The 22,223-nt window shown below is 37.6% G+C and overlaps 1 non-coding gene across 1 annotated transcript; it reads right to left on the reverse strand.

Moving 5' to 3' along the window:
- Window positions 1-1,024: 1,024 nt before the first annotated feature.
- TRNAR-ACG (transfer RNA arginine (anticodon ACG)) lies at window positions 1,025-1,096 on the reverse strand. The gene has a single exon. It is a non-coding gene; the product is annotated as a tRNA-Arg (tRNA).
- Window positions 1,097-22,223: the final 21,127 nt, after the last annotated feature.

Here is a 22,223-nt window from a genome sequence, read left to right on the forward strand (position 1 = left end):
ATCTGAATCTAATCAGTATTGGCTGTCACCTTTATCTCCCACCTCTTTTCTTCCCTTCTTGCTGGCTTGGGCACTTGACTGTTATTCCAGATCTTAAATATCACTAGGCCATTTACAAAAATATTCTCCTCCTAGACTTTATCTTGGTATGAAATATTAGGATAGCAGAGACACTGAAAGATAAAAAAAAGGTAAGATGAAAATCAAAACTTCATTAGAATTAGTTTTTCTCTGGAGATTGGTAATCACTTCAAAATTTGTAATCATTGCAAATCACTAAAAATGTTACTCTTAAACAAGTTGATTATAAGCAACAGGAAGTCATGGGATGACTTCCCTAATGAATGAGCTCACCTTACCTCCCAACCAACCATAAGCCAAAGGAGCTGTGGGTACAGTAACCCTTTCCTGGCTGATTAAAGGCTGATTTTATACATAAGTCTCCCTGCAAAGTCTCAGTAAGAGAAGTAGGTGGAAGACTCCCAAAATGCGAAATATCACAATGTGGAGTGCAGTGAGGGTTACTGAGAGAAATAAATCTTCTTTGGAAAAAAGAAGAAAGTTGTTTGAAAACAAATAAATTTTTACAGTGTATATTACTCAAATTACTTATGTTAAGTTTTTGACAGTTTTTTTTTTTTTTTAATCTCAGATGCATGCAATTAATCTTTTTGTGCTTCAGTATGTAAGATGCAAGTTACTTGAGGATAATGTTAAGCCAAAGAATAGTACAGCCAGGTCAGAAGGGAAGAAAACCTTATTTGGATGTGGAAATTTATTCCCCCAGGCAAAGGGACATTTTTGTATGTTTGTTTGTTTTGGTTGTAGAGATTTAACAAGACACTGATGGTTGCAATTGTGAAAAATCTTCTTGGTTTCATAAAATCCTAACACATACTATTGACATTGACATTGAAGTTGCTCAATCGAGTCCGACTCTTTGCAGCCTACCAGGCTCCTCTGTCCATGGAATTTTCCAGGCAAGAATACTGAAGTGGGTTGCCATTTCGTTCTCCAAGAGATCTTCCCGACCCAGGAATCAAACCTGGGTCTCCTGCATCGTAGGCAGACGCTTTACCATCTGAGCCACCAGGGAAGGCATAAAAAGAGAGAAATTGTTCTGTCAATTATCAAAAAACCATGATGTTATTGTAATCTTTAAATGAAAAAGAAGATCAAGAGGTGAGGTCAGAATGAGCAATTTGTGTTACTGTTTATATAATAAATGACAAGGGATTATAAGAAAATGTAACTAGTAAGTGAAACCAATGTGTTTTCTTCCTCTAAGCCAAAAGTACACAGGGAGGTTAGGCCAATTCGACAGAATTAGGAGGTCATCAACTAGCTTGAGTTTGTCCATAGGATCATTCGTGTGACATTAAGTAAGTAAAGCAGGTGCAATGTGTGAAAGCTTTATTCACATATGGAAATATTTATATGAATATAAATATTATTCACCTCCATGCTGCTCATTGTTTAAATGGGAGTCAGCAGAATTCTGAACTGGTCCACAAATTTCCCACCTTTGTGGAGGCTCTGTATAATGTCTTCCACTTAAGTGTGGGCAGGGCTGTGAACAGGGTGGATTACATGCACATAATTAGACTATGTTTGATGTCAAAGTGAAGAGATTTTACAAGTTTATGGTCCTAATTCAATTGATTTTACATTATTCAAAACTAAGATTATCAGGTGGGCCAGATCTAATGAGTTGATCCCTTCAAAAATATTGGCTTCTTCCTGAAGTCAGAGGCATTTAAAGAATGAGAGAAAATTCTCCGGCTGGCTTTGAAATAATACAAAGTAGCTAAGTTGTGAAAAGGCCTATGCTGCTGCTGCTGCTAAGTTGCTTCAGTCATGTCCGACTCTGTGAGACCCCATAGATGGCAGCCCACCAGGCTCCTCCATCCATGGGATTTTCCAGGCAAGAGTACTGGAGTGGGGTGACATTGCCTTCTCCAGAAAGGGCCTATAGAGGAAGTCATTTCAATTTGGCAGGTTTTTTTTTTTTTTTTCCCTCTATCCCTTTATAGAAGTTGTTTTAAGCTTTTCTTCTATGCCATTAATTTGATTTTTCATTGTATCTATTCCATTCTTTGTTTTTTCTTTTTTCCAGTGTATTATTAGAATATTGTACACCTAGTACATTTCTTTATTTTGGCTTGCTAAATGTCATTTTTTTTCATAAAAAACATTTTGTACAAATATTTTAATGAATTCAAATTATCGCCAAATCCTAATCAAATTCTACTATCTCAGGGAGATTATCTCTTTTGCAGAATTAGTTTCTACTCCTTTGGTTTGTCTACATCAGACAAAGTTTGAAGAGTTGCCAGCTTATTTATTTTTCATCTTGTTCTTAATGTGGGCTGCTGAGTTCAGATTAACTATATGTTCTGAAATAATTTGGGCAATTGTTTTTGATGCTTCATGTAGCTGATCTGGCTGAAACAATAGATATGGTTCCAGCTTTTCCAAGTTTGTGAGATAATATCACTTTCCTCACTCTTCTTTTTTGTATTAGATTGTTGCTGATGAAATTATCACTCTTTAAGTATTTAAATTTTTTCTCTACCTAATTATAAATTGAAGAAGGAACTACTTAAGAGTGATTCAACTGTTTTTTTTTTAAATCTTTTCCCAGCATCTACAAGATCAAAGAACTAAAGGACAGTTGTCAGGATAATATTTTCCAATATAAAACCCCAAGAAGAGAAAGAACAAGAAGATAACGTCTTATGTGTGAAGGTAAGTTAACTAAGCTTGAAAGAAACACAGAAGGCCAAGGTCTTTTTAAAGAACTTGGTAAGAATTTATGCAATGTATTTGGATGTATTCTTCAACTTTAAAAAACAATATAAAATGCCAGCTAAGTGGATTTCAGTTGTGATGATGAATACGGATGGCTTATATTTCTGCTCATGAATGCACAAGCGTGAATAAATAAGAAAAACATGTTTGTTTAACTACATGTGGAAGATTCAAACACACATTACAGATAAAACTGTGTATATCTTAATAATCCTAATAAACTATGTAAGCAGTATTTTGAGGATATGGGCTTAATTATTAAAAAAGATAACATTCATGAACTATATAAATTGAGATCCAATTAACTTGCTGAAGCTATCTTATTAAATGCCAATTAAGTGTATTAACATTTTTTACAATTTCATATGTTAATATGAATTTAAGTGTACCTTTATTGCCATTATAATGTTAATTGCATAGCTACACAATCCATCCTTGGCATAATTATTAAGGCTTACTCTCTATTCCTCAAAAAAAAATAAAATTTATAGCTTTATAAAGTCTGCAGATAAGTCCCCAAAGCATCACTATTTTCCTGGCATTGTACAGGTCTTTGTTTTGAGCTGAAGATTTCCCATGGTTTGTACTAGCTAGATAGTGATTCAAATTCTTTATTGAAAGTGAAATATGAAGCAGCTACACAGTGTGCCTGAAAGACACTATTAGGTCTTTCAAATTTTTTTTTTTCTTTTCTGTTCTAGTTTTGGTTAATGTGTGTCTCGTTATAGAAAGGTTTACTGACAACTGAGAGGATTTTAATAAAATGGAATAAGAAGAAAACAGGTCATGAACTCCTTATTGCTAAATTTCAGACTTAAATTGAAGAAAGTAGGGAAGACCACTAGACCATTCAGGCATGACCTAAATCAAATCCCTTACAATTATACAGTGAAAGTGAGAAATAGATTCAAGGGATTGGATATAAGAGACAGAGTGTCTGAAAAACTATGGACGGAGGTTTGTGACATTGTACAGGAGGCAGGGTTCAAGACCATCCCCAAGAAACAGAAATGCAAAAAGGCAAAATGTTTGTCTGAGGAGACCTTACAAATAGCTGTGAAAAGAAGAGAAGTAAAAGGCAAAGGAGAAAATAAAGATATACTGTGAAGGAAGCTGAGTGCCAAAGAATTGATGCTTTTGAACTGTGGTGCTGGAGAAGACTCTTGAGAGTCCGTTGGACTGCAAGGAGATCCAACCAGTCCATTCTAAAGGAAATCAGTCCTGGGTGTTCTTTGGAAGGAATGATGCTGAAGCTGAAACTCCAGTACTTTGTCCACCTCATGCGAAGAGTTGACTCATTGGCAAAGACTCTGATGGTGGGAGGGATTGAGGGCAGGAAGAGAAGGGAATGACAGAGAATGAGATGGCTGGATGGCATCACCGACTCAATGGACGTGAGTCTGAGTGAACTCCGGGAGTTGGTGATGGACAGGGAGGCCTGGTGTGCTGCAGTTTATGGGGTTGCAAAGAGTCGGACACGACTGAGCGGAACTGAACTGAAAATGTTAATGGTAACAACTCCTACATTTGTTTATGTGAATATGAAATATACCTAAATATGTATGTACATGACAACATAATATAAGGAATGTTTTACATGGACATCTATACTCAGCAAAAACTAGCTTTTATACTTATCATTTCTATATTTTTGAGACAAGTTCTTTGATTTGTATATAACCTACTGCCAAGTAACTTTATTTATATATGATTTATGAATGAGATGGATCTCAGGGCATCTATAAGTCTTGAAAGAGAGAAGTATAAAAAATATAATCACATGAAAAACAATTTGGGTATTCAAGTCTGGAAAGACACAAAGTTATTGCCTTGTTTAACTTACGTCATTAAGATAAAATTTAAATGTTTAATGGTTAACTCTATATTTACACAAGGAGAACCTCTTTCACATATATTTACTTATGGGTCAATGATCAGTACGCTGATGTATCTACATATGAATTTGAGAGCCGGGATGCAAGAAAAATCAATCCTAATTCCATGCTAACAGGCGACTGTTGTGTGGAGGCAGGCAATGATTTTGGCTTGATATATTTCGCTTTTTTCCTGGATTTCCACGTCGTTCTCTCAGGAAAAGTGGCCTGTTGGTCAATGCACTGTTGTGTAATATTCATATATAAGTACGTTTCAAGGGGGAAGAAATAGCCTTTTCCGTATACTATTCCCATGAACTCCACCCATCACCCCGTCCCTGGATTTTTTCAGCCCTCATATTTCCTGTGTGTGGGAGGATGGGTAAGTGGAAGCCAGACTCCCTCCATTTTCTCCTTCTTTTGCCTAAGCAGTGATGGTCACTTCCCTGCTTGACACTGTCACTTGTTTTTTGTTAATCTGTGCCTGTTTAAGTCGTCTTAAACATCACCTATAAAGCCATCATTGTCAGGTACACTAACACATGTCTTGGAAGCAAAGTCACCCTATTGAAACGGAAGGAAACCTAAAATCCTTGTCCATGTGCTTCCCATTAGAAATGTTTCCCCTAGTTTGCCATTATTTATAGCACCATTAATGATGGAATTCACACGGAAATAAGTGTCTTTCTTGTTGATGATTATTCATGAGGCCTGTGTGCCTATGAATACCTCCGGCGGAGTGTTCTGTATGGTAGTTTGAGACTGAGGTTCACTGGGAATTGATGTAGAAGTCTGAGAAAGGGTTTTACCTATAGCTTCACAACAGTTCCATGGAGCTCTGGGTCTGACTGATAAGGATGAACAATTGTGACTGCCAGAGGAAATTTATGGAAATTGGTTGAACAATTCCAGTGTTGCTCTGGAATATCAAAATTGCAATTTGTACAGGTGGTGAACCTTTAGTCAAATAAGCAATGAAAATAAAGCGGCTGCCACTTGTCAGAAAGCCAGCATCTGGATTAAAAGTTCTTGACGCAGTCTTAGTCCAAACGGCAGGCAGGTCGCAGGCTCTTGCTTGAATTGAAAGTTGCTAGGTTTTCTTTTCTAGGATTTGATAGCCTACTGTCATATTTTATTTCTGTACAGAGTTCTTCATTTGTATAGAAATTTCAAGGCTCTGTCACCATTTCATAACTGCGAAAGACACCCATGAAAAGAAAAGTCCTCATGATAGCTTTCATCCATTGACTATGCTTCAGGCATTTTACATAATCTGGTTCACCGAAATCTAGGCATTTTTTTTAAACAATGATTTGACATGTGAGAAAACTAACGCATGAGAGACTAATCACTGGGTAAGCTATTATCCAAACAATCCAAACAGACTGATTTATCCCCAGGGTTTGTGTGTTCCTATTCCTTGAGCTACACCATTCTGCTTGTGGGAAAACTGAGTAACATATGAGTTCATCATCACAGATCTCAAGCCTAATCACATACAACCACAAGTCCCCATAAATCTATATAGGTTTAGTTGCTCAAAATTGTGTCCTCCTGTGTTGTCAGGAGTATTTTATTTTTTTATTTTTATTTTTTTATAATCTGTGTGTCCTCTGTCTGGTCTTGAAGAATTCTGCCTTGCAACTTAATTCTAGTGGAATTAATGTGGAATGCTGCGGTAATTTACCCTAATCCTCTGCACCGACAGCGCATGCACGTTATGGCATGGTGAGGTAAGCATTCCCTGCCTCAAGCACTTTGTTTCTCTATCCCTGTGTTTGAAAATGTTTCATGAGTTGAAACGCCAATGCATTCTGTACACTGTTTTACGTATTTTCTTCTGCACTTTGTCCCCATGGAGAGCACAGTAGTAGTGGTGGTGTTTGTCACTCAGTCGTGTACAACTCTTTGCGACACCATGGACTTTAGCTGGCCATGCTCCTCTTTTCATGGAATTTTCCAGGTAAGAATACTAGATTGGGTAGCCATTCCCTTCTCCAGGCAGTTTTCCCAACCCAGGGATTGAACCCAAGTCTCCTGCATTGCAAACAGATTCTTGACAATCTGAGTCAGCAAGGATAGGTATATATGAATAACTGACCTTCTAAACTCTTGATATATTGAGGAAAAAATATAACAATGGTAATTGTGCCTGCAAGAGTTGTGAATTCAGATAAATATTATACTTGAATGTGCTTTCTTCATTCAAATATCCCTGACAGCATTGCAGATTTACATATATATATATATATATATATATATGGTGTTCCCTTGGAGTTTCAAAAACATGCTCAAGATTCAAAAACTTCAGGATTTATTCAAATTTTCAACATGGTCTCTAGTCATTATTATTTTTGAGACTTTTGTACAGCATTTCCATTTGTAAGCCCCTTAAAGATTTTTCTTAAACATAAATTTTCATTAAATAGCATTTAGTAGCATATTCCAGATTTCCCAACAATGCAAGCTGAGTTTATATAATAGAGGCCAGTATCTAGGGTTTCTTGTATTGCTGTGGTCTACCTACACTCCTGAGTATCTTTTAAAAGTCATAAAAAATAATTTTCTTTATATCTGTCCTATCAAAACATCTACTTACTGCAAGAAACCATTACTGATCTTGTGGAATGGCTTATTTGATTTAAGACCACAATCTTTATTTTCTAAAAGTTATTTCCTGTCCCCACTGAATGATCCAATCTCTCCTGTCCTTCTTAGTTTGCATTATGGCACATTCTGGAATCCAGTCTTCTTGTATTTACAGATGTATAATATAGAGGCAACAGATTAAGTCTAGGAGATTAATTTGTCATGTGAGTGGACGTAATTGGCAAAATATCCTCACCCAATTTTCCTGTAGATGAAGGAGAAGTTTTACAGTTTTAATCAGAGTCTTATATACTAAAATTGTGTACTAAAATGGTCTTTTGTGCAGATATTTAGGTATATTATAAATAGATAGTTACAACATTTAATAGTGAAAATTTTATCTCAATATTTAATAATGAAAATTAGAAATCTCTCAGAAGAGAGTATAGGAGAATATATTTATGACATGGTGTGAGGAAATATTTCTTAAAGACAGCATTATTCAGAAAAAGAAATGTTTATTAATTTCAATGTCATTGGTATTCAGAATTTGATTTCATCATGGAAAGACACCAGGAAAATAAAGGAAACATGAAACAGGAAAAAGTGATTGCAACACATACATCAGACAAAGGACGTGTCTGTACAATACATAAAGAAGCCCAGCAAAGAAAAAAAAAGGACAAATACTTTAGAGGAAAAAGGTAAAAACAACAGCATTGCAAAAGGCAATTCACAGAAGAATCTATCTGGATGATCAGTGGTTGTTAGGTTGCTCAGACTTGTCTGACTCTGCAACCCCATGGACTGCAGCAGCTCAGGCTTCCCTGTCCTTCACTGTCTCCCGGAGTTTGTTCAAACTCATGTCCACTGACATGAGTGGTGGTGTGCCATGCAGCAGTCTCACCCTCTGTCCTTTTCTTCTCATGCTTATGATTTCCAGCATTAGGGTCTTTTCTAATGAGTCGACTCTTTGCATCATGGGGACAAAATATTGGAGTTTCAGCTTCAGTAAAAGTCCTTCCAGGAGATATTCAGAATTAATTTCCTTTAAGATTGACTGGTTTAATCTCCTTGCTATCCATGGGACTCTCAAGAGTCTTTTCCAACACCACAGTTCAAAAGCACCGATTCTTTGGCTATCAGCATTCTTAATGATCCAACTCTCACATCCATACATGACTACTGAAAAAAACATAGCTTTGACTATGCAGATGTTTATCAGCAAACTGACATCTCTGCTTTTTAATATGCTGTCTACTTTTGTCATAGTTTTTTCCCTAAGGAGCAAGTGTCTTAATTTCATGACTGCAGTCACTGTCCACAGTGATTTTGGAGCCAAAGGAAATAAAATCTGTCACTGTTTCTATTCTTTCCCATCTATTTGCCATGGGGTAATGGAACCAGTTGCCATGATCTTAGTTTTTTGAATGTTGAGTTTTAAGCCAGCCTTTTCCCTCTCCTCTTTTACCTCCATCAGTATAGTCCAGTTCAGTCGCTCAGTCGTGTCTGACTCTTTGCAACCCCATGAATCGCAGCACACCAGGCCTCTCTTGAACCACCAACTACCGTAGTTTACACAAACTCATGTCCATTGAGATAGTGAGGCCATCCAACCATCTCATCCTCTGTCGTCCCCTTCTCTTCCCGTCTTCATCTTTCCCAGCATCTGGGTTTTTTCCAGTGAGTCAGTTCTTTGTATCAGGTGGCCAAAGTACTGGAGTTTCAGCTTCAGCATCAGTCCTTCTATTGAGTATTCAGGACTGATTTCCTTTAGGATCTCCTTGCAGACCAAAGGACCCTCAAGAGTCTTCTCCAACACCACAGTTCAAAAGCATCAATTCTTCAGTGCTCAGCTTTATCTATAGTCCAAATCTCACATCCATACATGACTACTGGAAAAACCATAGCTTTGCTAGTCAGACCTTCTTTGGCAAAGCAATGTCTCTGCTTTTTAATATGCTGTCTAAGGTGGCCATAACTTTTCTTCCAAGGAGCAAGCGTCTTTTAATTTCATGGCTGCAGTCACCATTTATCTGTAGTGATTTTGGAGCCCTCAAAATAGAGTCTGTCACTGTTTCCACTGTTTCCCTATATATTTGCCATTAAGCAATGGGACCAAATGCCATGATCTTAGTTTTCTGAATGTTGAGCTTTAAGCCAACTTTCTCACTCTCCTCTTCACTTTCATCAAGAGGCTCTTTAGTTCTTCTTCACTTTCTGCCATAAGGGTGCTGTCATCTGCATATTTGAGGTTATTTATATTTCTCCTGGCAATCTTGATTCTAGCTTGTACTTCCTCCAGCCTAGCATTTCTCATGATGTACTCAGCATACAAGTTAAATAAGCAGGGTGACAATATACAGCCTTGACATACTCCTTTCCTGATTTAGAACCAGTCTGTTGTTCCATGTCCAGTTCTAACTGTTGCTTACTGACCTGCATACAGTTTTCTCAAGAGGCAGGTCAGGTGGTCTGGTATTCCCATCCTTTCAGAATTTTCCAGAGGTGGTTGTGATCCACACTGTCAAAGGCTTTGGCATAGTCAATAAAGCAGAAGTAGATATTTTTCTGGAACTCTCTTGCTTTTTCAATGATTCAGCAGATGTTAGCAATTTGATCTCTGGTTATTCTGCCTTTTTTAAATACAGATTGAAAATCTGGAATTTCACAATTCACGTGCTATTGAAGCCTGGCTTGGAGAATTCTGAGCATACCCGAAGCCTGACTAAGAGAATTGTGAGCATTACTTTACTAGCATGTGAGATGAGTGCAATTGTGTGGTAGTTTGAACATTCTTTGGCATTGCCTTTCTTTGGGATTAGAAAGAAAACTGACTTTTTCCAGTCCTGTGGCCACTGTTGGGTTTTCCAAATTTGCTGACATATTGAGTTCAGCACTTTCACAGCATCATCTTTCAGGATTTGAAATACCCCAACTGGAATTCTATCACCTCTACTAGATTTGTTCGTAGTGATGCTTTCTAAGGCCCACTTGACTTCACATTCCAGGATGTCTGGCTTTAGGTGAGTGATCACACCATCGTGATTATCTGCGTCGTGAAGATCTTTTTTGTACAGTTCTTCTGTGTATTCTTCCCACCTCTTCTTAATATCTTCTGCTTCTGTTAGGTCCATACCATTTATTTCCTTTATTTTGCCAATTTTTGCATGAAGTGTTCCCTTGGTGTCTCTAATTTTCTTGAAGAGATCTCTAGTTTCCCATCTTATTGTTTTCCTATATTTCTTCGCATTGATCCCTGAGGAAGGCTTTCTTATCTCTCCTTGCTATTCTTTGGAACTCTGCATTCAAAAGAGTATATCGTTCCTTTTATCCTTTGCTTTTCACTTCTCTTCTTTTCACAGCTATTTGTAAGGCCTCCTCAGACAACCATTTTACTTTTTTGCATTTCTTTTTCTTGAGGATGATCTTGCTCCTGGTCTCCTGTACAATGCCACAAACCTCCGTCTATAGTTCATCAGGCACCCTGTCTATCAGATCTAGTTCCTTAAATCTATTTCTCACTTGCACTGTATCATTTAAGGGATTTGATTTAGGTATATCTGAATGGCTTAATGGTTTTCCCCACTTTCTTCAATTTAAGTCTGAATTTGGCAATAAGGACTTTATGATCTGAGCCAGAGTCATCTCCTGTTCTTGTTTTTGCTGACTGTATACAGCTTCTTCATCTTTGGCTCCAAAGAATATAATCAATCTGATTTTGGTGTTGACTGTCTGGTGATGTCCAAATGTAAAGTCTTCTCTTGTATTGTTGGAAGAGGGTGTTTGCTATGATCAGTGCATTCTCCTCGCAAAACTCTATTAGTCTTTGCCCTGCTTTATTCTGTACTCCAAAGCCTAATTTGCCTGTTCACTTCAGTTCAGTTCAGTCGCTCAGTTGTGTCCAACTCTTTGTGACACCATGAACCACAGCAGGCCAGGCTTCCCTGCCCATCACCAACTTCTGGGGTTCACCCAAACTCATGTCCATTGAGTCATTGAATCAGTGATGCCATCCAACCATCTCATCCTCTGTCGTCTCCTTCTCCTGTCCTCAATCTTTCCCATCATAAGGGTCTTTTCAAATGAGTCAGCTCTTCGTATCAGATGGCCAAAGTATTGGATTTCAGCTTTAACATCAGTCCTTCCAATGAACACTCTGCCTGTTATTCCAGGTGTTTCTTGACTTCCTACTGCTTCTGTTAGACCCTTGCCATTTCTGTCCATTATTGAGCCTTCTGTCCTTTATCTTTGCATGAAATGTTCCCTTGTATCTCTAATTTTCTTGAAAAGATCTCTAGTCTTTTCCATTTTATTGTTTTCCTTTATTTCTTTGCATTTTCACTTAAGAAGGCTTTCATATCTCTTCTTGATATCTTTGGAACTCTGCATTCAGATGGGTATATCTTGCATTTTCTCCTTTGCCTAACTTCTCTTCTTTCCATAGCTGTTTGTAAGGCCTCCTCAGACAGCCATTTTGCCTTTTTGCATTTCTTTTCTTGGGGATGATTTCGATCACTGCCTCCTGTACAAAGTTACAAACCTCTGTCCATAGTTCTCCAGGCAGTCTATGAAATCTGCCTTGAACCTATTTTTCACTTCCACTGTTTAATCATTAAGGAATTTGATTTAGGTCACACCTACTGGCCTACTGGTTTTCCCTACTTTCTTCAATTTAAGTCTGAATTTTGCAATAAGGAGTTCAAGATATGACTCACAGTCAGCTCGCAGTGTTGTTTTCGCTGACTGTATAGAGCTTCTCCATCTTTGGTTGCAAAGAATATAATCAGTGTGATTTAGGTGTTGACCATCTAGTGATGTCCATCTGTAGATTTGTCTTTTGCATTGTTGGAAAAGGGTGTTTCCTATGACCAGCACATTCTTTTGAAAAACTCTGTTAACCTTTGCTCTGCTTCATTTTGTGCTTAGTAAGTACATGTAAAGTTTGAAAAAATCATGCTTAGTTTGGAAAGTGCAAGTTAAAATCTCAATGAGGTCAGTAATATAACAGACTCATCATAATGGCTGATTTTTTTTTTTTTTTAAAGCAGATAATACCAAGTGCTGACTAGCATGTTGAATGATCCAAATTACACTGCTAATCGAAATATTGGGCTACCCTGTTGGCTCAGACATTAAAGAAACTGTCTGCAATGAAGGAGACCCAGGTTCCATCCCTGTGTCAGGAGTATCTCCTAGAAAAGGGAATGTCTACTCACTCCAATATTCTTGTCTGGAGAATTTCATGGACCAAGGAGTCTGGCGAGCTACAGTCCACAGGGTAGCAAAGAGCTGGACACAGCTGACCGACTAAGACTAATGGAAATATTAATTTCCTGGTGCATTCTGTTATGTATTTACTTATGGCTTATCACGTTTTCTGGTCAGTACTGCTTCTGCTGCTGCTGCTGCTAAGTCACTTCAGTTGTGTCCGACTCTGTGCGACCTCATAGACAGCAGCCCACCAGGCTCCCCCGTCCCTGGGATTCTCCAGGCAAGAACACTGGAGTGGGTTGCCATTTCCTTCTCCAGTGCATGAAAGTGAAAAGTGAAAGTGAAGTTGCTCAGTTGTGTCCGACTCTTAGCGACCCCATGGACTGCAGCCTACCAGGCTCCTCTGTCCATGGGATTTTCCAGGCAGGAGTACTGGTGCGGGTGCCATTGTAAAGTTGCCTAATACTTTATTGCACTAATAAAATAATGCAATGAAAGTTCTTGCAGTGCATGGCGCATAGCATTCACATATGATAGTATTTGCGTAGTTATTGTCATTATCATTATTTTTACTTACATTATTTTATAAGCACTCTGCTCATTTTGCCCACAATATATTTTAAATGTCTATTTTTAATATTAAAAAGTCATAAATTGTACAATTTTCTTGGGCCATCCATATTTATTCTTAATTTCCATTTAAAAATGGAAAAATGGGAGAAATGATTATAGAATTATCTTGTGCTCTGTAAAACATAATAAAAATTAATGAAAATATAACAATTTTTTGTAAATTAAACACATATACATATTTCATATTAGCAAAACAGGTGTATTTATTTTATTAATTCCTCTTTAAATGTATGCATCCTTGAATCAGTCAGTTGTTTAAAATAATCCAACAGTTGTAGTAATTTTACCTATATGGAGCATTTTTTTTTTAATGTCATGAAAACTAATTCATATGTATACTCTATGAGCCTATTTTACTCAACATTTTTGGTTATGTTAGTACTCACATTTAAGAGCAAAGGGAAACAATAACTCTTGTGTAGTAAAATAATTCATCTCTAGCACCTGTGTGTTTTGGAAACCATGCATGTTTTATCAAGTGGTATGGTCTTTGTACTTCAAATTTGCATCCTTTTTTCTTAGAAGATGGATTTCTAGGATTGCAAGCATAGTGAAGATTATACTGTAACGAGTATCTCTCATCTCTCAGAGGAATAACTTGAGGTCTAGAGACACCAAGAACCTTGTCTGGGATTCTTCGACAGAGACAACTATAACCCTCGTCTCCTGGCTCATGCTGCCCTTGTGTAACCTCTCTGAGATGGCAATAACAAGAGAAATGTTCAAACAGTAAAGTGGGAAGGATCCATCATCCATCAGTGGGTTGGTTTCTCATTTTCAGAAGGTTTTGCAGGTGATAATTTGGACAATGGTTTTCTTTTGAGTTATAAGTCAAAGGCATTGAAAGGGCTTATTTCATATCATTGCCTCAGCTCTGTGTTATTTGTGGTAGTTCTGAGCTAGAGGAGGTAGAAAGGATTTTCAAAATAAATACATTATGCGGTAGGCAGTGAAGGAGTAAAACCACTTTTTCATAATCACAGTTTTTTCTAAAGTCATACAGTCCCTATAAATGAGATAATGAAGTAACTCCACATTGGTTCTTTCAGTTTCCTGGAGTTTAAAATGTATTAATGTCTATTGGATTCTGAATAAATAAACTGGATGGAAAAATCATTATGTGAGTTTTATTTTCCAAATATCAATTTGGTTTCTAAGCACTCCAATAACTTACCCTTAATTTTCAGCTTGAAGCTTATGAGAAAAAAATAGTTGAAATTTGGGCATCATTTATTTTTTCCCCTCTTGTAATAATGGGGATGTGAATTCAGCGTCTGAGTTTATTGAATTTGGCATTAGAAGCTGATTCTTCCTTTAAACACACACACACACATTTTGCATACTGAATTTCATCCTTTGGGGGATAGCAAACAATTAAAAATATATCGGAAAAATTAGTTGGAATGGCTGGATGAATAGACGTTTTCTTCTGTTCATTAAATTCAGTAGAATCATGTGAACTCCAGTCCTCTCTACTAGAATTTAACTTGAAAATTAGTGAACAAAGCTGTTAAACAGAATTATATCTTTCCTGGGATAAATGTTTAAATTTCCCTGTATGGAGTTTGCATACACTGGGGCCTTTATATTTCACATGTCACAAGCAGGAAAGGTCAGAAATGTCAGATCCCAGAAGCGAGATAGCCAATGCAGTGTGTGATCTATATGCACGCAAGTATGTGGATCTTCCAGGGACCTGCTGATTATATATATATATATATGTCACTAAATCTCCTTTTCTAGCAATGGAAGCAATTAATAGGAAAGAATGACAAAAAGATACATTGCAACACCCAACAGTAATAAGCCAATAATTCATTATCACATTCCAAGGTTTTGTAGGGTGATCAAAGTATTCACAAAAGTATGTTTCTACATTCAATAAACCATTGAAGGCCTACCACGTGGGTATCTTTCTCTTGATTATTTTCTTCCCCAAATCTCCTGCTTTTTCACTTGAAAAATCATGAAATAACTAAGTCTTTTAATTTCTTCTACTTTTTTTCACTTCAGGTGATTTCAATGGAAAATTATTATAGGGATTAAATAAACACACAATGGGAGTACAATTGCTTTACAATGTTGTATTAGTTTGTTAGTTTCTGCTATACGGCAGTGTGAATCAGCTCTCCCTATATATTTACCCGCTCCTTCTTGAGCTTCCCTCCCACCACCCTCCATCCTAAACTTGGAAGTCATCACAAAGCACTGAGCTGAGTTCCTTGTGCTACACAGCAAGTTCCCACTAGTGTTCCATTATACACACTGCAGTGTGTATATATATGGGTTTCTGACTGGCAAACCCAATGTTTGTTTCCTTCTTCCCCTCTTCTCTGCCTGCCTCCCTTGCCTCTTTACTCCCTTTCCTTACTTCTGCAAATTTTGTAATTGCCTCCGTATAGAAAAACTAGAAGAGCTGAATGAGTTCCCTTAACTTTACCTCCAGAAGACAATCACAGACAATATTTTGATGCAATTGCTTTCCAAATTTTCTATATATTTTAAATATTTGCTGAATATATAAATATAAAGGTATGTATGTAATAGTCAAGATCATTTAAGAAAAACATCTGATTCATTGACTACACTAAAGCCTTTGACTGTGTAGATCAAAACAAGCTGTGGAAAATTCTTAAAAAGATGGGAATACCAGACACCTTACTTGCCTACTGAGAAAGGTACATGAAAGTTAAGAAGAAAAGGTTAGGACCAGACATGGAAAAATGGACTGGTTTTTGAGAAAGGAATATGTCAAGGTTGTATATTGTCATCATGCTTTTTTAACTTATATGCAGAATACATCATGTGAAATGCCAGACTGGATGAAGCACAGGCTGGAAGTAAGATTGCCGGGAGAAACATCAATAAGCTCAGATATGCAGAAGACACCATTGTTATGGCAGAAAGTGAAGAGGAACTAAAGAGCCTCTTGATGGAGATGAAAGAGGAGCAGGAAAAAGTTGGCTTAAAACTCAGCATTCTCAAAACGAAGATCATAGCATCCAGTCTCATCACTTAATGATAAATAGATGGGGAAACAATGGAAACAGTGAGAGACTTTATTTTATTGGGCTCCAAAATCACTGCAGATGGTGATTGCAACCATGAAATTCAAATATGCTTGCTGCTTGGGAGAAAAGCTATGACTGACCTAGACAGCATATTAAAAAGCAGAGACATTACTTTTCCAACAGAGGTCCTTCTAGCCAAGGCTATGTGTGTGTGTGTGTGTGTGTGTGTGTGTGTGTGTGTGTGTGTGTTTTCCCCAGTAGTCATGTATGGATGTGAGAGTTCGACCATAAAAAGGGCTGAACACCAAAGAATTGATGCTTTTGAACTGTGGCATTGGAGAAGACTCTTGAGAGTCCCTTGGACTGCAAGGAGATCAAACCAGTCCATCCTAAAGGAAATCAGTCCTGAATATTCATTGAAAGGACTGATGCTGAAGTTGAAGTTCCAGTATTTTGGCTTACCTGATGCGAAGACCCAACTCATTGGAAAAGACCCTGATTCTGGGAAAGATTGAAGGCAGGATGAGAGGGGGATAACAGATGGTTGGATGGCATCACTGACTCACTGGACATGAGTAAACACATTATATTGTTTAATAAGACTTGTTTTCACAGTTTAAACTTTCTCTAGTGTCTCCTTTGGAGAAGGAAATGACACCCCACTCCAGTACTCTTGCCTGGAAAATCCCGTTGACAGAGGAGCCTGGTAGGCTACAGTCCATGGTGTCGCGAAGAGTCGGACACGACTGAGTGACTTCACTTTCACTTTTCACTCTCATGCATTGGAGAAGGAAATGGCAACCCAGTCCAGTGTTCTTGCCTGGAGAATACCAGGGATAGAGAAGCCTGGTGGGCTGCTGTCTATGGGGTCGCACAGAGTCAGACACGACTGAAGCAACTTACCAGCAGCAGCAGCAGCAGCAGTGTCTCTTTCCTGCCTCTTGGATACTTCTTAAAGAAAAAAATATAATGGCCTTTAACTTTCAGTTGTAGGAAACTTACTCAAGATTTCCTAAGCATGCCATGTATTTTCTCCATGGTTCTGGGCAGCTGTGTTGGTTTCTCTTTGGCTTTTCCCGAACTTTTTAACCTTGTGGATATTTTTCTTCTCTAACCCTAATCCTGTGCTCTTCTCTAACTTTTTACCCCCTTTCTACATACACACACTGACATACAAACTTATTTTCCTATTTAGTGGGATGTACCCAACCATTTATCAGAGCCCAAACTCTGTATGACTAGATGAGAGATGGCTATCTTGCCACAAGCCCTAGACTATAGGGGTAGCTGCTGTCTTTAGGAGCATGATTTTATATCACATAAACCACCACAGGTTTTGACACCTCATGATTTTTATGCTTTGGGAGGGGAAAAACTACATACATGGAAAAAAGAATGCCTACAGGCATTGCAGTAGGATATAGAGCTTCTATTGACTGAATGAGTAAATTATTGTGATCAATGTTCATATTTAAGACACAGAACAAAATCCTCTTACCTCTGTGTGAGGCAGGAGAATTGCTTTGGATGGATAAAATGATGAAAAGTCTCAAGATAGAGCAAGCTGAAAGTAAGGACAATTAAATAATTTGAAAGCAGCTTAGCTTATTCATTGAAATCTATCAGAGAGCAATAAACAGTGACTTTCTTGTATAAGGGGGAAGAATCAGGGCAATAGTGAATGTGTTGATTATCAAGAGGTTAATGAAAAATCTTGACCTACAGTTAAGTGGCCACAGTCCAGCTATTGTCAGAATGTATCTAAATACCCCAAATTCTGCAGGCTTTACTACTAATTCTTTAAGGAAGTTGCATTCTTATCAACAAATAATGTTCATCAGAGCCCAGAAATTTTATGGCAATATCTGGTGTTTTTTTAAAAACAAGTATTCACTTCAAAAATTAAGACATTGCAGAATATCTGCCTCCTCAGAACTGATATTCTTCAGTTTTTTTACAATGACTGATTATTTTCTCAAGGAAAAAAAAAAGGTACATTTAGGCAGAAATGAATAAAACTGAAGAGAAGAAAAATAGCCACAAGGTTAAAAAGTTTGGGAAAAGCTGAAGAGAAACCAACACAGCTGCCCAGAACCATGGAGAAAAGCCTTCTGGGGATCCATAATAAATGAACATAGGTGATTAAATTTAATTCAGTAGTTGATGGTTCCCAGGGGCCAAGCCTGCCTCTCCGTATATAAAATATATACCTCTATGTTGGCTTAAACATCCATTGCCAGGCTGTAGGAAACGCACTTAATTCTACCTCTAACCATCTTTCACATGAGAGGTAATTTATTAAAAGCCTTGCCCTTCTCTTTGGTGTGTAGTTCAGATTACCTGTTTCTCTTCTATCATCATGGCATTTTTTTTTCTCCCAGTAATTGTGGTTTTGTCAGGGAAATTTCTAAGGCTAGGGGATGAGGCAGACTGCTTCATCATTCTTTCATTATTGTGGCTCCTAGATGGACTGAAAAAGGTCTTATGCCTCTAAGTTAAAGCTGCATAAAGTAAGAAATGCTGTTTTTTCATTCAGCCAACACTTTTTGGGGCCCTGCCACATGCCATAGGGCTATGTGACTAAATAAGGCAGCAATTGTACCCTAGGCAAGCTTACATTCCAGAGAGAAGAGTGACATTGGAAAAGAAGAAAAGAAAGAAAATACAAAAACCATAATGATAAAAGTTCCTTTTTCTGGGGCAGGATTCTGGGTGACCATTGTAAGAGTGCCCAGAGTTTGACTTCTTTGCTTGGTTTCATTTTGTGTCTTTTTATGTTCATGATTTGTTTTTATGCAGATAAATGGCGAGAAACAGTTAAAAAGTTAACACTGCCTGTGCAGTTTGGGAACTTAAATCCAGAAAACATAGCCAGTTATTATCGGAACCCAACCTAGTGCTCTGTGATGACCTAGAGGGGTGGGATGAGCCGGGGTGGCAGGGGAAAAGGCTCAAGAGGGAGGGAGATATATGTGTAATTATGGCTGATTCGCGTTGTTGTATGGTAAAAACCAACACAACATTGTAAAAATTTAAAAACCAGAAAATAATGGTAAATAAGTAAGTTTAAAAAACAAAATGAACCACTACAATAGTGTAAAGTAATTATCCTTCAGTTAAAAAAAGTAAATTTAAAATAATTATAATTAAAGAAAATGACACTGTAATCATGAAACAGAAAATAACCAATGGTCCATCTAAAGAGTTTTGGAAACACTGTTTTCAGAGATTTTTAAAAGTCATTGGCAAAACTCAGACTTCAAATTACTGTGAAATGTTATTAAAGTGGAGGTGGATTGAAAAGACATCTCAAGAATATCTTCTGTCTTACTTGTGGTTTTTTTTTCTGGGTTTCTGGTCATGGAAAATGTTGACTTATGGAAGTTTCTCTTTTTTTGTTTTGTTTTCCTATTCTACCCTCATTTCAACAAACTGTAAAACAATGTAAGATAGTATAATATAGGAGAGATATTAAGAATAAAAAATTTTTGTTTTCAAAAAAGAAAGAATTAAGGACACTTTTAACAACCCACTGATTTTCATGTTTTGAAGACAGGGGCAATGCTTCACCATGATGTGGCCACTGGAACGACACCTTCTTTCTTGAGGTTTAAATAGTCTACATAGATGGCAGGGGATGATTAGCTACTCCTTGCAGGATATTTGACTGATAACTGCCCAAACCCTTGCCCATTTACCTCAATACTGAATCATCCTTTTATTTTGAAGACTTAGGGCCAGAATTTCCAAACCAAGTTGTTAACCTATAATTAATGTGTTAGCCCTGTCCGACTCTTTGGGACCCCATGGACTGCAGCCCAGCAGGTTCCTCTGTCCATGGAATTCTCCAGGCAAAAATACTGGAGAGGAGCTATTATTCCCTTCTCCAGGGGATCCTCACAACCCAGGGACTGAACTCAGGTCTCCTACATTGCAAGAGGACCATCTGAGCCATCAGAGAAGCCACCTGATATGAACAGTAGACTCATTGGAAAAGCCCCTGATGCTGGGAAAGATTGAGGGTGGGAGGAGAAGGTGGCAACAGAGCATAAGCTGCTTGGATGGCATCAATGACTCAATCAACATGAGCTTGAACAAACATCAGGAGATACTGAAGGACAAGGAAGACTGGCGTGCTACAGTTCGTGGGGTCTCAGAGTCAGACACAACTCAGCAACTAAACAACAATAACAATGTGTTAGAATCATGAAAACTTCAATATGTGATTATAGTTATCTGAACATAAAATGAGTTTACTTCATTTGAATGCATCAGAATGGCTGTGCATGTTTGAAATTTCCCTTAGGTTAACTTGCCCTTCCCCTTGCCTTGTGGCCATTTGTTGTAGATTGAGCTTAAATTTTTCCTGAATCTTACACATTTTGGCAATATTATATGTTCGTCAGAAAAAAAAGAAAAAAATTGGCTCTAAGTATCCACAACATCAGCCCTTATCTACAGTGCCTCTGTTTATATATCAAATATGATGCATTATTTTTAAAACATACTGTAACAGTGTAAATGTACATAGATTTAGTATTTTAAAAAGTGATTATGTTAAACCCTCAAAATTATCTCAGGGTGTTAATTTTAAGCATTGCTATCACATCTTATTTAATAGCTCAACCCAAGAGTCTCTAAGGGTGATAAATCATATTTTTACATTTATTCATATAATTGTCCTATCAGTCTAATTTTTAAGCTCAGTGCTATCTCATGTTCTTGTTGCTTGGCTTAGTTCTATGTTTCATAAATCCTCTTCTGTTCTACCTTTACAACAGAATAAAGGATAGAATGTAAATGTCCTTCAGCACTGATTCAATATTTTATCTTAAAATCTTTCCTGTCAACTCTTTCTCTCCTTGACACCTCTATTAATTCTATCACCAATTTTTGCATTCACAAAAAATACTGATACACTTTCTTTTGTCATAGAGAAAAAAATGAGGCTCACCACTGAGTGATGAGTGGAAAATTTTACTGTCATGCAGCATGCCCAGTACAGAAGAGCGTTAAAGCTCTGGGGAATGAGGTTGAGAGGAAGAAAGACTTTGAACTGTCCCTGTCCTCTATTTGGAGAAGGAACTGGCAACCCACTCCAGTATTCTTGCCTAGAAAATCCCGTGGATGGAGGAGCCTAGTGGGCTACAGTCCATGGGGTCGCAAAGAGTCGGACAAGACTGATCAACTAGGAGAGCAAAGTCTCTGATTGTTCTGATTGGCTGGCAATATCTGGGTTTGTCTATGGGTAAGCAGTGAGCTGTTTGGAGGTGGTCGGCTGCGTGTGTGATGGGCATATGCTGCATACATGGATTATGCCATTCAGCTGCCTAAATCAAGATTATGATGTTCAGTCTGTTACCACTGCTGACAGACTAGATGATCAAGTTAAGCTTGGTCTGCGTCTTTTATATAAATTGAACAAAATCGAAGATTTAATTGATCATAATTTCCCTTGCTGCTCCCAACACTCTTGTTTCACATATTCATTCTATGAACAAATTAAGAGATTCATTACCACGATTATACACGTTTGTGAAAAAAAAGATTGATTTTTAATACATGGCTCTTAGCTCAAATGTATAACAATCAAATATGGATGTTTGTAAGCTAGTCTAAAACTGTCTTTTTAAATCATCTTGAGTGAGAAGAAAATGAGATTTTTTTAAAACATTTTTTTCATCTTACAATGCAATACCTTGAAAAGTACAGTAGTTCAGTCTTGAGAAACCTATATGTAGGTCAGGAAGCGACAGTTACAACTGGACATGAAACAACAGACTGGTTCCAAAGAGGAAAAGGAGTACGTCAAGGCTGTATATTGTCACCCTGCTTATTTAACTTGTATGCAGAGTACATCATGAGAAATTCTGGGCTGGAAGAAGCACAAGCTGGAATCAAGATTGCCGGGAGAAATATCAATAACCTCAGATATGCAGATGACACCACCCTATGGCAGAAAGTGAAGAGGAACTAAAAAGCCTCTTGATGAAAGTGAAAGAGGAGAGTGAAAAAGTTGGCTTAACGCTCAACATCCAGAAAACAAAGATCATGGCACCTAGTCCCATCACTTCATGGGAAATAGACAGGG

Source organism: Budorcas taxicolor, chromosome 10, assembly GCF_023091745.1.
Source record: "Budorcas taxicolor isolate Tak-1 chromosome 10, Takin1.1, whole genome shotgun sequence".
NCBI classification, from domain to species: domain Eukaryota; kingdom Metazoa; phylum Chordata; class Mammalia; order Artiodactyla; family Bovidae; genus Budorcas; species Budorcas taxicolor.